Source organism: Ovis canadensis, chromosome 2 (genome assembly GCF_042477335.2).
Source record: "Ovis canadensis isolate MfBH-ARS-UI-01 breed Bighorn chromosome 2, ARS-UI_OviCan_v2, whole genome shotgun sequence".
Lineage (NCBI taxonomy): Eukaryota > Metazoa > Chordata > Mammalia > Artiodactyla > Bovidae > Ovis > Ovis canadensis.
Genome location: NC_091246.1, coordinates 215001198 through 215015623, shown reverse-complemented (window position 1 = coordinate 215015623; position 14426 = coordinate 215001198). Strand labels below are relative to the sequence as shown.

The 14426-nt window shown below is 39.6% G+C and overlaps 1 protein-coding gene across 15 annotated transcripts in view; it reads right to left on the bottom strand.

Annotated features, from left to right (window-relative positions):
- CREB1 (cAMP responsive element binding protein 1) overlaps positions 1-13985 on the bottom strand; it is a 50994-nt gene extending 37009 nt beyond the window's left edge. For 3 of the 15 annotated variants that reach the window (XM_069578129.1, XM_069578134.1, XM_069578137.1), the window contains exon 1: positions 13498-13712. The gene's annotated coding sequence lies outside the window, so the exon portion shown is untranslated. Of the gene's footprint in view, positions 1-13497 lie in introns of all 15 variants that reach the window. The other 12 variants (XM_069578126.1, XM_069578125.1, XM_069578131.1 and 9 more) reach the window with 11 other exon arrangements.
- Positions 13986-14426: the final 441 nt, after the last annotated feature.

Below are 14426 nucleotides of genomic sequence, written 5' to 3'. Positions count from 1 at the left end.
AATATTCACTGTTCTTAAACTAAAAGGATCTTCAGTTTTAACAACTTACATTATATACAGTATACTTGTATTATAGCATTATATCCAAGTACTTACATGTTGGGCACTTGTTCAAGTTACTAGAGATGAAGAAATAATTGTTTAAAAAAACTTTGTGGAATTTATATTCTAGTGTGTGGAAATAGAAGAGAGAAGTATAACAAGTAAAACATGTAACAAATCAGAACACAGTAAGTGTTGGGTAAAATATAAGGGTGGGAAGGATGCTGACGGATTTTCAATACTATAAATGTGGTAAGTATAAAGCCCTCACGGATAAGGTAGCATTCAAATTCACCTACTCAGCACCTATACAGAACTTTACCAAATTAGGGAGAAATTTCTGGCAGTACCAAATTCTGTAATAAAGGTCACTGAACAAGAAAGCCAGTCTGTATCGTCACTTTCGCTAACAACCATTAAGTGAAAGCAAAGAATGCTGTAAATCTTCACCTTGTTCTTTATCCTAAAATACTTTGAACTTTAAGAAGTGCCCAGGTCTTTAAGATCCTAAACATTCTAGCTCAAGTTTATGAAAAATAAATCCATCTCCCTCACAAGTTTACTTTTTAATCCCTTAAATCTATGACAAATGTAATCCAGTTTAGAATGAAAGGTTCAGCATTCATCGAAATGAACTGTGAATTTTGACTTGAAGAAGAAACAATACATTCATAACTAAGAGAACATATGAATATAGGCCATGGTTTTAAAATGCAAATAACCTTTATTATAAACAAGGGGGGAAAAAAACCCTGCTCCTGTGTCTAGCAAGTGGGTGACTCCTGAACTCTTTCACCAAGTCCAGGGATTTAAGGAAATCACAAAAGCAGACTTTAAAGTCTCCAGGGTAATCACAGCAAAAAGTCACATTTAGGCACGATTTTAAAACTAAATGACCAGTTTGTTGTCATAGTCAAATGTATTACTAAAAATATTTTGCAGAAAACCTAAAACATCTAGGGCTCATGTACAATACTTTTTACATAGCTATTCTGTACTTGTTAATTTTTTAGTATACTACAGCTGTTTGAAAGCCTTGCTAGCATACTCGTACACCTTTAATATGTCTTGATTAAGATTAATATTCTGAGCGTTATGATTAATTTGAGCTTCCCTTGTAGCTCAGTTGGTAAAGAATCTACCATTCAGGAGACCCAGGCTCGATTCCTGGGTTGGAAAGATCCCCCGGAGAAGGAAATGGAAACCCACTCCAGTATTCTTGCCTTGAGAATTCCATGGACAAAGGACCCTGGTGGGCTACAGTCCATGCGATCCCAAGAGTTGGACACGACTTAGCAACTAAACCACCACCACATGATTAATTTACTAAAGCAAATTAAAGCAAAATGTTCAGATGCTACATAAAGGACTCCAGCTTTCCAGGAGTCAATGATTATGGTGCACTGCTTCTTTTCCTCTATTTTTCCTCCTGTATGCTTTTTGGTTGTTAACCTTGAGACACTTCATTTATCTTCACTGTATGCCCTATTAAGCAGAACTGAGATGTATGCAATCAGTACTGGAAATCTAATGCTTCACGTTTCTGATGCTAATAATAGTCATTTGGTATTAAATACAGCATACTTTCACTGAAACCAGATAGGAAAATAGCATATTTGAATGTTGTAATGTGTCTGTATACATGTGTGTAGGTATGTACATATGTACACAAGCACACTACATGCTCAACACACTTACCAACTCCAGCTGTAAGAACCCTATTAGATTAGAGACTGATTACACTTGGACTGCAGGGAGATCCAACCAGTCCATTCTGAAGGAGATCAGCCCTGGGATTTCTTTGGAAGGAAGGATGCTAAAGCTGAAGCTCCAGTACTTTGGCCACCTCATGCGAAGAGTTGACTCATTGGAAAAGACTGATGCTGGGAGGGATTGGGGGCAGTAGGAGAAGGGGACAACAGAGGATGAGATGGCTGGATGGCATCACTGACTCGATGGACGTGAGTGTGAGTGAACTCCAGGAGTTGGTGATGGACAGGGAGGCCTGGCGTGCTGCGATTCATGGGGTTGCAAAGAGTCGGACACGACTGAGCAACTGAACTGAACACCCTAACAAATTAAGGTTATATATATATATGTTTTTTAGCGAAAGAACCAGAATAGGCAATGTGAAAAACTAAAATAACTTGGTAACTTTACCAAGCTAAGTAAATTCTGACATAATTTTCAGAAAGTTTTCTCTAAGATCCTACCAAGATCCTTCTCCCTTAACTGGGATACAAACCCATACTTTATTTAGCCCATAGTCTAGTATTAGAGGAAGGGAAGAAAACTGTATCTGAAATTAATTCTATGTGATCTGAATCTGATGAAATTTAATCACTTATGAGACAAAAGGCTTGAAAATATGTTTATATGTTTTAATAAATTATTAATAATTGCCAGTACTCAACTACCATCACCTAAAAAAAAAAAGGGAATCTTTTCAATGTTATTTATTAAAACTAATTCCCTAATTTATTTATTGGGCTGAACTTAAAGAAAACCATCTTAAGTTCAAGATTTACATGTTATGATTTATTGCATTTTCTGATTACTACAGTATTTGAATGCTATTTAATTTGAATGCTATTTAAAATATGTAGTATGCTCTGTAAGAAACTGTCCTCACAGGAAGTACTTAACAGAAATGAATTAGGAAGGTTATTATTTGACTTACATAAACCACCCTCATATTCTAGTGTGACTAATTCTATACTATCTTTCAATAAGAAAGCTTTAGTACTTTCTCAAATCAGTTACTGTTATTTTTTTAAGTACTGGCAAAATGTATCTGCCTTGTTTTCCTCCAGGTAAGACTACTCATGGCTCTATAACAAGCCTTCATGTATCTGGTCACCAAGAGACAAACAATGTTGCTTAGCAAAGCAGCAGCTATGACTATGCATTATTTTACATAATAACATTTAACTGAACTCTTCCCATTCTTTCTATCCAAACACCCATCTGATACCATTTTCACAACTTTTTCCACCTTTAGCCTTTCAAAGAAGTTACCTTATATAAGGTTCTATATATGAAATTCTACTAATTAGATTTTTGAAGCTGCTTTTTTTTTAAAGGGAAAAAAGCATTATGCACCTCCTACATGTAATTACTTTTAGAAGAGCAATTTCCATGTTGAGTAAAGAGTGAAGCTGTCTTCAAATTTCAAGTTCTGCTTCATAAACTAGCTCAAGGCTAACACTGTTAAGGACTTACAGAAGTTATGCCTGGAGGTTAAATATTTATAGCCCATTATTCCATTTACTCAACAAAACCTGAATGACTATGTGAAAATCACTATACTGAAATGAAAAATGAATGTTCAAGTGTTTTTTTTTTTTAAAGGGTATAAAGTTAACATTATTATTCTAACAGTTTGAACTAAATTTTAAAATGCTATTCTTGGTGAATTATTTACATACTAAACAACAAAGAGTGAAAATCAGTTTTCCTGAAGTAACACAGTACACGTTATATGGCAGGAGTCATAAGACAGGAATTCTGGCTTTAGCTCTGACTTCACAGATGGAGAACTGAAGATGTTAAGAGATTTCTAAGAACTTTATAAGACTGTTTAGGGCTATGTACATCTAGCTTCCGATATTATAAAAAGTGAAGAAATATCTGGCAGTAGAACTGCATAAACTATTAAGCAACATGCTAATCATTTTAATTATATTTGGCTTACTAGAAAAATCTCAAGCACTCAAAGCACCAAGGGTATATTGAACTATATCTTAAAAAATAGCCATGGATAATCTACAAAGATGAAAAATGACATGTAGACCACAGTCTACTTGTAAAGTTTTGATAAGGATTCACTTCATATTTAGATATCTTTTATCTCTAATCCTGAAAAGTCAAGTCCAGCATTTCAGGTAAATGCACTTTATTATAATCAACCTAATAGTGACTTCTGGTGACCACTTTGATTAATAGTCTCATGCTATTTTTCCTGTTTCAGAGGTGAAAAGCGTTAGTAAACCATCAGAGTTAATTTAGACTCCAGAGAGAAGTTTCTATTTAAACCACGAAAAAACGAAATCTAATTTCCTTGGCTTTTAAAAAATAAATCTGTAATCTGTCTAATCAATTACAAGTGTCCGACTATTTGCGATCCCATGGACCGTGGCCCGCCAAGCTTCTCGTCCATGGAATTCTCCAGGCAAGGATACTGGAGTGGGTTGCCATTCCCTTCCTTCTCCAGGGGATTTTCTCAACTCAGGGATGGAACCCAGGTTCTCTCACATTGCAGGCAGATTCTTTACAGTCTGAGCCCCAGGGAAACCCCTAATTGTCTAAGCATATGCATGTATGTCAGCTTCCTCTAACCTCAAGGGGGATTGGTTTTAATCCTGCTTTTCAAATCTGTGACCCTCCAAGAGGAATTCATTCATTCTAAGTTTTCGTGCATATTACATAATAAGTGTTCTGCCAGAAACTATGGGGACTATAGTGTAAAGCAGCCAATAACCCTTTCTCTCAAAGGACTCACAAACTCATCAAAGAGCTAGGCAAGTTTAAACTAATCCCTACCATCGGTTTACATATAAATTCCCTCCAAACAAGTATTTAGTTAATAATTATTTCAAACCATAAACTGTTTTGAAATGATAGAAAAACAATGAATTATGGAAAAAAGGAAAGCAAGAGCTGGCTATTTACGGTAACCTTTCTGTTGATGCAGACTTGATTAATAGGATAACGAAATCAACATTTTTACAAGACTGGCTACAATACTTCCTTCAAGTAAATGAACTTTTATAAACCAAAACTATTGATGAGGAACAACAGATTTTAGTAATCATCAATAAAGCTAAACCTTCTAAACTTTCTTCACAAAGAGATAATGCTATTAATATTCAGAGTGACGAAGACTATGCTTTACTGTTATTTCTTGCCCAGGGAAAATGTTCTAATAGTTTGTAAATTTAAATTCTCCAGAGGTCAGCTGAGTCAACTGCAAAAAATGACGGAGTTAGTACTGGCTCCATGGTGTGTGTGTGTGTTAGTCACTCAGTCGTGTGTCCAATTCTCTGCGACCCCATGGATTGTAGACTGCCAGGCTCCTCTGTCCATGGGATGATCCAGGCAACAGTACTGGAGTGGGTAGTCATTCTCTTCTCCAGATGTTCCAGACCTAGGGATGGAACCCATGTCTTCTACACTGTAGGCAGACTGCTTATGCCCAAGATACCAGGGATGCCTCCGTGGTAATAGTCTGCGGTGTGAACTTCCCTAATACAGCAGAATTTAAATTTATGAGTAATACACTACGTCCACACAAACATAAAATTCTCTAGTAACAAATAATTCACAAAAGTTTGAATTAAACTTTGTTTCAAAGTCGCTTTCTCTTGATATTTACCTTTGCTTCTTTTGGCCAGTACTCAAAACTAAGGAATCTGGACATAGGATAAAAAAAGGATAAAAAAGAAGACCAGAGCAAGTGGGGTGTAATTCCAAATATGTACTAGTAGATTTAGTTATATTTTTCATTAGTCACGGCTTTCAGAGATATTTAGAAAATGTCTATAATAAAGAATTTATAATGTCCAAGATATGACAACAAAAAGCACAAGCAATGAAAGGAAGAAGAAAAAAAAAGAATTTGAAATTGTCAGAATTAAAAACTTCTGTGCCAAAGAAGTGAAGACAATCCATAGAAGAAAACTTCATAAATCATATATATCTGGTAAGAAACTTGTATCTAGAATAACAAACAACTATTACAACTCAGTAATAAGACAAATAACCCAATTTAAAAATGGCAAACAATCTAACAGACACTTCTTCCAAGATATACAAATGGCCAGTAAGTACACAAAAAGATGACTGACAGCATTAGTCACCAGGGAAATGCAAATCTAAACCACAATGAGATACTACTTCTCACCCACTAAAATGGCTACAGTGAAAAATAAAAACAAGTGTTGAGGATACAGAGAAATCTGAACTCAAGTGGGAAGGTAAAAGGGTACCACTCTAAGTCTGGCAGTTCCTCAAAACGGTTAACATAGTTACCATGCTGCTGCTAAGTCGCTTCAGTCGTGTCCGACTCAGTGAGACCCCAGAGACGGCAGCCCACCAGGCTCCCTCATCCCTGGGATTCTCCAGGCAAGAACACTGGAGTGGGTTGCCATTACCTTCTCCAATGTATGAAAATGAAAAATTAAAGTGAAGTCGCTCAGTCGTGTCCGACTCTTAGCGACCCCATGGACCGCAGCCTACCAGGCTCTTCCGTCCATGGGATTTTCCAGGCAAGAGTACTGGAGTGGGTTAGCAATTCCACTCCTAGGTATAAAGCCAAGAGAAATAAGAACACATGTAATAAATGAATGCTCGTGGCAGCATTATTTACAATAGCCCAAAGGTCCAAATGCCCATGAATTCATGAATAAAATATTGCATATCTATAAAACGGAATATTATTTAGCAACAGCAAGGAATGAAGTCCTGATAAACATGGATAAACCCTAACAGTTTTACTGTGTTAAGTAAGAGAAGCTCATCACAATGCAATCCATTTATATGCAATGTTCAGAATAGGCTTCCCCAATAGCTTAGCAGGTAAACAATCCACCTGCAATGCAAGAGACACAGGAAAGGTGAGTTCGATCCCTGGGTTGGGAAGATCCCTCTGGAAAAGGAAATGGCAACCCACTCTGGTATTCTTGCCTGGGAAATCCCATGGACAGAGCACCTTGGCAGGCTACAGTCCATGGGGCCACAAGGAGTCAGACACAACTATTAAAAGAATTCAGCACTGGAGACAAAAGTGCCTAGGGAACTTTAGTAGTTGCCTAGGACCGGGGGTATGGAGTTACCTACATTTTAGCTTGTTATATCACACCATTCCTGTTTATGTTGTTCCTCCTCTTACACGAAATTTACAGCTTCCTGCTTCACACGTAGGGCTCCTAAATACTGTGGATTTACATTTAATATGACACTTTCTTCACCTCAAGAAAGGTGAATGTACAAGTTCATTCTGCTTCCATGTCTTCATTTGTGTTGTCCATGCCACTGCCCACAATACATTCGCCTTCATTTTTACCTTCCAAGTTCTTCCGTATGCAATTTGAGTACTATCTTCTCACAAGTTTCCTCACTGAACACCTTTTCTTCTAAACTCAGTAGTTCTTCAAGACAGTGAGAACTGACATTCTGCCATGTATAAACCATTTTTTATTATACTTGTTTCTGTCGTCTCCATTATACTGTAAGTACCCTGGGCAGTAAAGCCACATACTCAGGCTTCTATAGCAACTAGAACAATGGTTTATTTAATATCTCTAAAAATACTTGATTAAATTTTCTTATGACTATTTCACCAAATATGAAAAAGATGATGGTCAATAAATGTTCGCAGAATAGATGACTAGACGGATAAAAGGCAGTAACAGCAAACAATAAATATTTTAAGAGTATGATGTCCTTTTAAGAGTACAGAGTTCAGAACAAGCAATAAATTTCAATTCAATGATGACAAACAAGGTATTTATGAATCTCCTATTGCTAATTGCTTACACAAAAAGGGATAATCACCCTCAAAATTGTTACTCAGCTTCGTTTAGATTACAAACATTTTTAGTTACATCTATACTGTCATACTCTTGCCTGGAGAATCCCATGGACAGAGAAGCCTGGTGGGCTACAGTCCATAGGGTCACGAAGAGTTGGACACGACTGAAGCAACTTAAGACAGACACTGTCATATAATAACAACCAGAAATTCAAACACAGACAACCAGTTCATTAGAGAAAGACTTAAAGAAATAAATCTTAGTTTCCAAGATTTACTAATCTTTGGTAGACATTTTCTAATACCACTGGTATAAACTCTCAGACCCATCCTCCACTCAGACACCAAGGTCATTACTTAGCTATTTTAACATCACTTAATTCTCTCTTCTCCAAACAAATGTATTTACTTTTCTCCTTTAGAAAAAAAGTTAGCATCAATGCTTCAGACTTCCTCTCTAAACCTTGATGAGTGATAGAATATTCAGAGATTCTAGATAAATCCAACCAGGATGAATTTGTTCAGACAGCCCATTTCACTTCACTTATGGTAAACTAAGCTTTAATAATCTTACCTCAACCCCAAGGAAAAGCAACTCAGGTATTTAAAAGTTTAACAAGGGGTACTATTCTTAAGCTGTGATTCATGTAATTGATTAAATACATAAAGGTAATTTTTCATCACTGGTTGTATAAAATACTGTCATCTACTTATCTGCTGGAATTAACCAACCTTCTTATTGGTAACAGAGGAGACAGGTAAGCAAAACTAGGTAAAATAATGAAACATATCTGTACAGGATCAGGACTGGCAGAGTTAAGAAAAGAGAAAAATGCAAAGCAAAACACAAGACAAAGAGTTTGTATATACTAAGCGAGCACACTGAATCAGAAGAGAAACAAATGTGTTTCAAATGTCTCAAAAATCTACATTTACAGATTTGATAGTATAAATTTAGAACCATACTTTCTTCTTGTAACTTCAAAAAGTTGACCAAGACTAACCACATATAATGCCTGTTAGCATATTTATTAAATTGGCAGAGGAAAACAAGTAGCCATTTTCACAGTATCAGTTTGTTGTTTTAGTTCACGTTCTTTACCTCCAACCCAAAAGACAAGCCACTGATACAATGAGACTGTGAGAAATCATTTAATTCCCTGGTAGCCCCCAGATAACGTTCCAGAGGAAACCTTTCCCGTCTGTACAGATTTCAATTATCCACTCCCGACCCCTACCAATCTGCAAGTGCTTTGTGAACATTTAGTCATAGTAAATCCTCAAAATAACAGTAAGACAATATTCTTACATTAAAAGCTTTAATATATCTGTCAAGTTAAGCATACAAAAAATGAGATCACAAAACAGCTTCATTTAATGATTTTTTTTAAAAGAGCTGAGTCCCTGCTGTTAGATTATTAGTTATCATTTTCTAAGTTTAATCAACTTAAAGACCTTATAGCATGTGTATTTTAAAGATAAATATACTAACAGATGTATATTTAAAATGTACTAATAGTTAAATGCCGCTTAGAAGGTCGAAAAAAAGAAAAAGAGAGCACTGAAACTTTTCTTTTGTGCTCTTGTTGAAAGAAGTTATTACTTGGGCCAAGTAATAACTTAGCCAAGGACTTCTACAGTAAAAGAAAAAAAAATTCATCTAAGAAGAAAAGTCTCAGTAGACAATCATATAGGTGAAACTGTTTATTTAGGTATCAAATATAAAACTCACTTATAACACCAAGAAATATTAGAAAATCATCAAAAAGATAAGTTAATGAGTGTGTAAAAAATTAACTCAGAGAAAGCTAGTACAGTAATCAAGATTACTGGGTAATCGCATCCCCTGAGAATGGTCTACTTAAAAAAAGATCTGGACTACATAAGATGTTCTTTCTCATTTAAAGAGAAAACTATAGACTTTTATTGGCTGAAATAATAAAAGGAAGAGTCTGTTTAGGGCTATAAGAACCACGACAAAGGAGTTAAATACAGACTAAATTTGAGAGTTAACTCTTATACAGCTTGCTTCCCTATTCATATTGATCTCGAATATTTTAATAAAACTTAAAAAAAAAAAAAAAACCACTGAAACTGAAGATAACCGAGGGAGTTTAAGGTCTTTATGTACTGACACAACCCAAATGCTAAGCCGTGTTAAGTGAAAACTGCAAGATATAGGTGTGTACACAGTGCACTACCATTTGAATACAAAGGGGGATAGGGCAGGAGAGTACATACATATATCTGTTTGTACTTGGACAGAGTACCTCTGAAAGGACAAAAGAGAAACTGGTAACACCTGGGTGATTGGAGGGTGGGGGCAAAAAACATGACCTGCTGCTGCATGACATTTTATGTGTTCTGAATTATGGGCTATCTGAAAGAATTACTTATTAAAAAATAAAAATTGGAAATACAAAAGTAAAATCCTCTTTTCTTCCATCTTCATCAAGTGTGATCTCGCTTTCCTTTTGACTGCTTTCTTATGGCATATATTCTGCCTTATTAGTCATCATGTCCCCAATAGTTCCTTGAGGGTAGAGATATATGACAGTGTAATCCATCTTTGGATTTGCTGCAGCTTCTGGCCTAGTGAATTAAAACACAGTAACAATAATGATGAAGGATAATTTAAAACATAAAGGAAACATTTGTTGACCACTTGTGACATGCCTAGAGTTTACTATGTATTAATTCATTTAGTTCCCACATGTGTCTGAGTTAGATAACTGTTTACTTAAGATCAAGGAAAATTAGAAGTACAGAGAAGAAATCTGACCAAGGTTCCACAGCTAGGAAGTTAAAATAAAACTTAAATCCCCAAAGAAGTACTTTATAATTACCTGACAACACTAAAAGTAGCTGGCATTATTCTAACAGATAAAGAAACAAAGACTTTCGAAAGATCAAGGTCACAAAATTCCTTGAGGGTAGGCACAGGATGATAGCGGCAACAGCAGGATTCAAACTGGCCTGTGATTCCCAAACCCAGTGCTTTTTCCACTAACTACATTCTCTACCACAGTAAATGTTACCTATTATTTGCTGCTACTGCTGCTAAGTCACTTCAGTCTTGTCTGACTCTGAGCCATAAACTGAGTCCCAAGTGATAAGGCAGAAATGTGTTTATACCTGAGTAAGAAAAAAAATCCTTTCATTTTCTTTTTATCATTCTGACTACTATATCCTTAACCTTAGATTTGAGCTCTAACTAGTCAATAAAGAAGCCATCACTTGAAGTGACACTATATATCAAGAAAGATGCTTGTAAGATTGTATCACAGGCTGGCTATAAACAAGTCCACATAACCATGTCTGATAAGACATTTATAAAATAAATGAAATTACAAATTTCACTGATACATTGTAAGCATAAGAGTACAAGAATTTTTTTCTACTGTGTAAATAAAGGAAAAGAATTTTTAAAATGAGGTGAAGTGAGGGCTATATACCTGGATTTACTGTAGCCATTATTATATCCCCCCAAATAAAACTCAGTGTCTTAGAATGAAAAATAAAGTATGTCTCTATGAAGAAACAAAAATGTCTATTAATCAGATCTAATCATGAAAATGAATTTCAGAAAGCAGAAAAAGGTGCCATTTTATGAATAAGTTTCCTTACGCTCTTCTGTGGGGGAGAAAAAAAAATGATTCAAAAGGAGTTACACTGGAGTTTCATATTCCATAAGAAATGCCCTTTTAATAGTTTTCAGTTAATTTCTATCAAAGACTCACTGCCTTTCTGAATACACCTCCATTAAAAAACGGTTCAAGCAGATTTAACTGTAATTTCTGCTGATCCCTGGGAGGGGATAGAAGTATAACTTAGTAACATGTTACAAATGAATATTCAAATATTAATGATTACAAAAGTTTACAAAGTTTCACCTGAGACTGGTAAGAATTAGATTATGAATTTATAATTTAAAAATTTAAAAGATCTTTTGGATAAAACAAAAGAAAAACTATCATAACTTAAAAAAAAATTCAACAAAGGAAGAATCATTGTCAGTATCTGTAAGGGAAAAGAAATTCTGTTCAACTTATGCTGGTTTGCAGAAAAGCCTTAAGGAAAATCAGTAATCTATGGCATCATCAACACCATAATTTCCTCAGTGTTTGGAAATAAAATCACCTTCCCAACCCTTAACGGAGAACTATTTCATCTTCTTAATTAAATTTTTTGGCAATGAAAAATGGCTAATGTGTTTTTTTAAAAAAAATACTAGTAATACAGCAAGGAGGTTTTGGAAAAGTGACTTGGATAAAGAAAATCAGAAGACAGTGCTCATACTAACAGTATTTATTCCTAACAAGAAACCTTGTTATCAATCACCATTGTATCATACCATGAGACAGGGAAGTATTTTAAAAAGAACCTTTTGCATTACCTAAAATAACCGTTTTGGTTTATATTTAAATCAGGAAATGAATGTAAAAGATTTCAACAACTGGCAACCAGAAGTATTTTATACTAAACCTTTAGAAGGCAGAACTGATGAAAGCTAACGCTAGCATGAAATTTTAACTTCTGAAGAAGGTAAGACAAACTTAAATAGGTCACATCCCATGGTCCTTTAAAAACTGTCTTGATGTGTCAATGATTTTTCTGCTGTCCGTTTTCCCCAAAAGGGAAAGAAAAAATATACCTTGTGGCTTAAATTATTGTGGGTCTGGGGCTAGGGTTACCTACTACGGGCGAAGCAAATAATGCATACTTTTAAATGGCTATTTTTAGAATTAGGGTTAACCAATTTTGTATTTAAGAAAGATGTGAGAAATATGGTCGGGTTGCGAGGGGAGATCCAAAGGACCCAACACCACGGCTGTCCCCCGCCAAGGTGACGTGAAACAAAAGTACATCGCTAATACTCGTTTCAACGAAGTGTTTCAGAATGATAGCTCTCAAGTGATTACCTTATTGAAAAGGGTTAAAACCGAAACTGTTTTCAAAAATCAGCTTCCCTTTTACAAGATCCCATTAGGTTTTTTTTTTTAATTACAAATATATTTTTCTTAGCACCCCCTTCCTCCCCCAAAGAATGCATTTCTATGACTACTAATTAAAAAACAAAAAAAAAAGGGTGAGGGAAAGAGTCAAAAGATTATTTTAAAAAGCGCGAGTTCTCATTACCTCATGTTAGCAGAAAAGCACAGAAAACAGCATTTTCCCAATGGGGCGGGAGCGGGGGGAAAGGGCGTGAATAAAATACAGGACGAGAGGAAAACCTTGGGTTTCGAACTTTATTGCACAAAGAAGAGAAGAGGAGAGTAGGTCAGACTGAGCACCGCTTCCCCTCGCTAGGCGAGCATGGCAGACACGGAGGCTACCGGGAAGGCAGGCACCTTCACCTCCTCTGCCCTTAACTGTCGCCTTCTTCCTCCTCCACCCCCCGCGGGCACCCCGGCGGCGCTGCCCTGGCGGATTGCGGGCCGGGTCGGGGGGCGAGACTGTCGGCGGGGGCCGGGCAGGCGGCACAGGAGGCAGCGCCGGCCGGGCCGGCGGGCGGCCTCCCCCGGGGCGGCTCCGGACTCCCGGCTCCGCGCCCGGCCCGGCCCGCCGGCGGCGGGAACGCGGGCGCCAGCTCGCCGCGGCCGGCCGCCCGCCCGCACACACCCCCGGCCGCCGGCTCCCACCCCGCCCGCCGCCCGCCGCCCGCCGCCCCCCGCCATGAGCGCCGCCGCTGGCTGCAGGCAGAGTCGCTGCCGCCCCGGCCGCCGCTGGCTCCAGTCCGCCGCCATTATTCTTTGTTCGCTGCGAGCGGCGGCGATGGTGTGGGGCTCGGGCGGAGGCTCCATCTTTACCGCGGCCCCTCCTGCGAGGGGAAGGCCCCAAGCGCGGGTGTCCGGCGCCTCCCCGTCCCCCCTCCGTCCCCCCGGCTCTCTCCGGCTCCTGCCTCCTCCTCCTGCTCCTCTTACCGGTGGTACAAGCTCCTCCGTCACTGCTTTCGTTCGCGGCCCGGATCTCGCTGGAGTTTTATTCTCTCCCCCACGTAACACACCGCGTCAAACTACACCTCCGCCGCGTCACTCACCAACACTCCGCTTCTCCCAGCCGCCCGGGCCACAGGCAGCACCAGCCGCCGCCGACTGAGGACTCGCAGCCAGGGAGCCAGCCAGCGCCGCCCAGTGCCGAGTGCGCAGCGGCCGCGCACGGAAACAGCCGAGCTCGGTCCGGAGGAGCTCGAGCGGCCCCGCCCTCCGCGCTGGAGGCGGAAGTTGCCGAAGACTTTCGAGTTCCTTCGGGCGCGGCGGAGGGGTTCCTCCGGGAGAGGGAAAGCGGCCGTGGGCTGGGACCCGGGGGTGGGGAAGAGGGGGTCTGTCTAAGCGCCCCCGCTGCCCTCGCCGCGTATCGACGGTTTAAGGCCGGCGGCGGAAACTTGCAGGAAGAACTGGGGTTTGTGTGTGGCGCGGTGGGGAATTCCCGAGGGGTGTGGACGGTTCGATGGAAACCCCCGCGCGGGCTGCCCTTGCGGCTGTAAGCGGCGGGCTCTAGGGCGGCTGCAGCGTCACGGGCCTGGGCCCCAGAGCGCCTCCCGTCCCGGGAACTTTCAAAAGCTGCAGGGACCAGAAAGACGCGCCTCCGGGTCGGGGCCGCGGCTGAGCGCGGAGGCCCTGCGGAGCCGGGGAGGAAGGCCTGCTGCAGCTCTGCGGTTCCCCGAGGCCTCGGCCGGACGCTGGGGTGCTAGGCCTCGGCGCGGCGCCGGCGCGGCCCAAGGGCGTCGTGGGCCCCTGTGGGAAGGGTTTTCCGCCTTTCTGAGCAGGTCGGGAGGCTCCGCTCCGAGAATCCGCAGAGAAACCTGGCGGCCGCCGGCGGGACCGTTCAGTTTCGGGGCACGGAGGCCCTG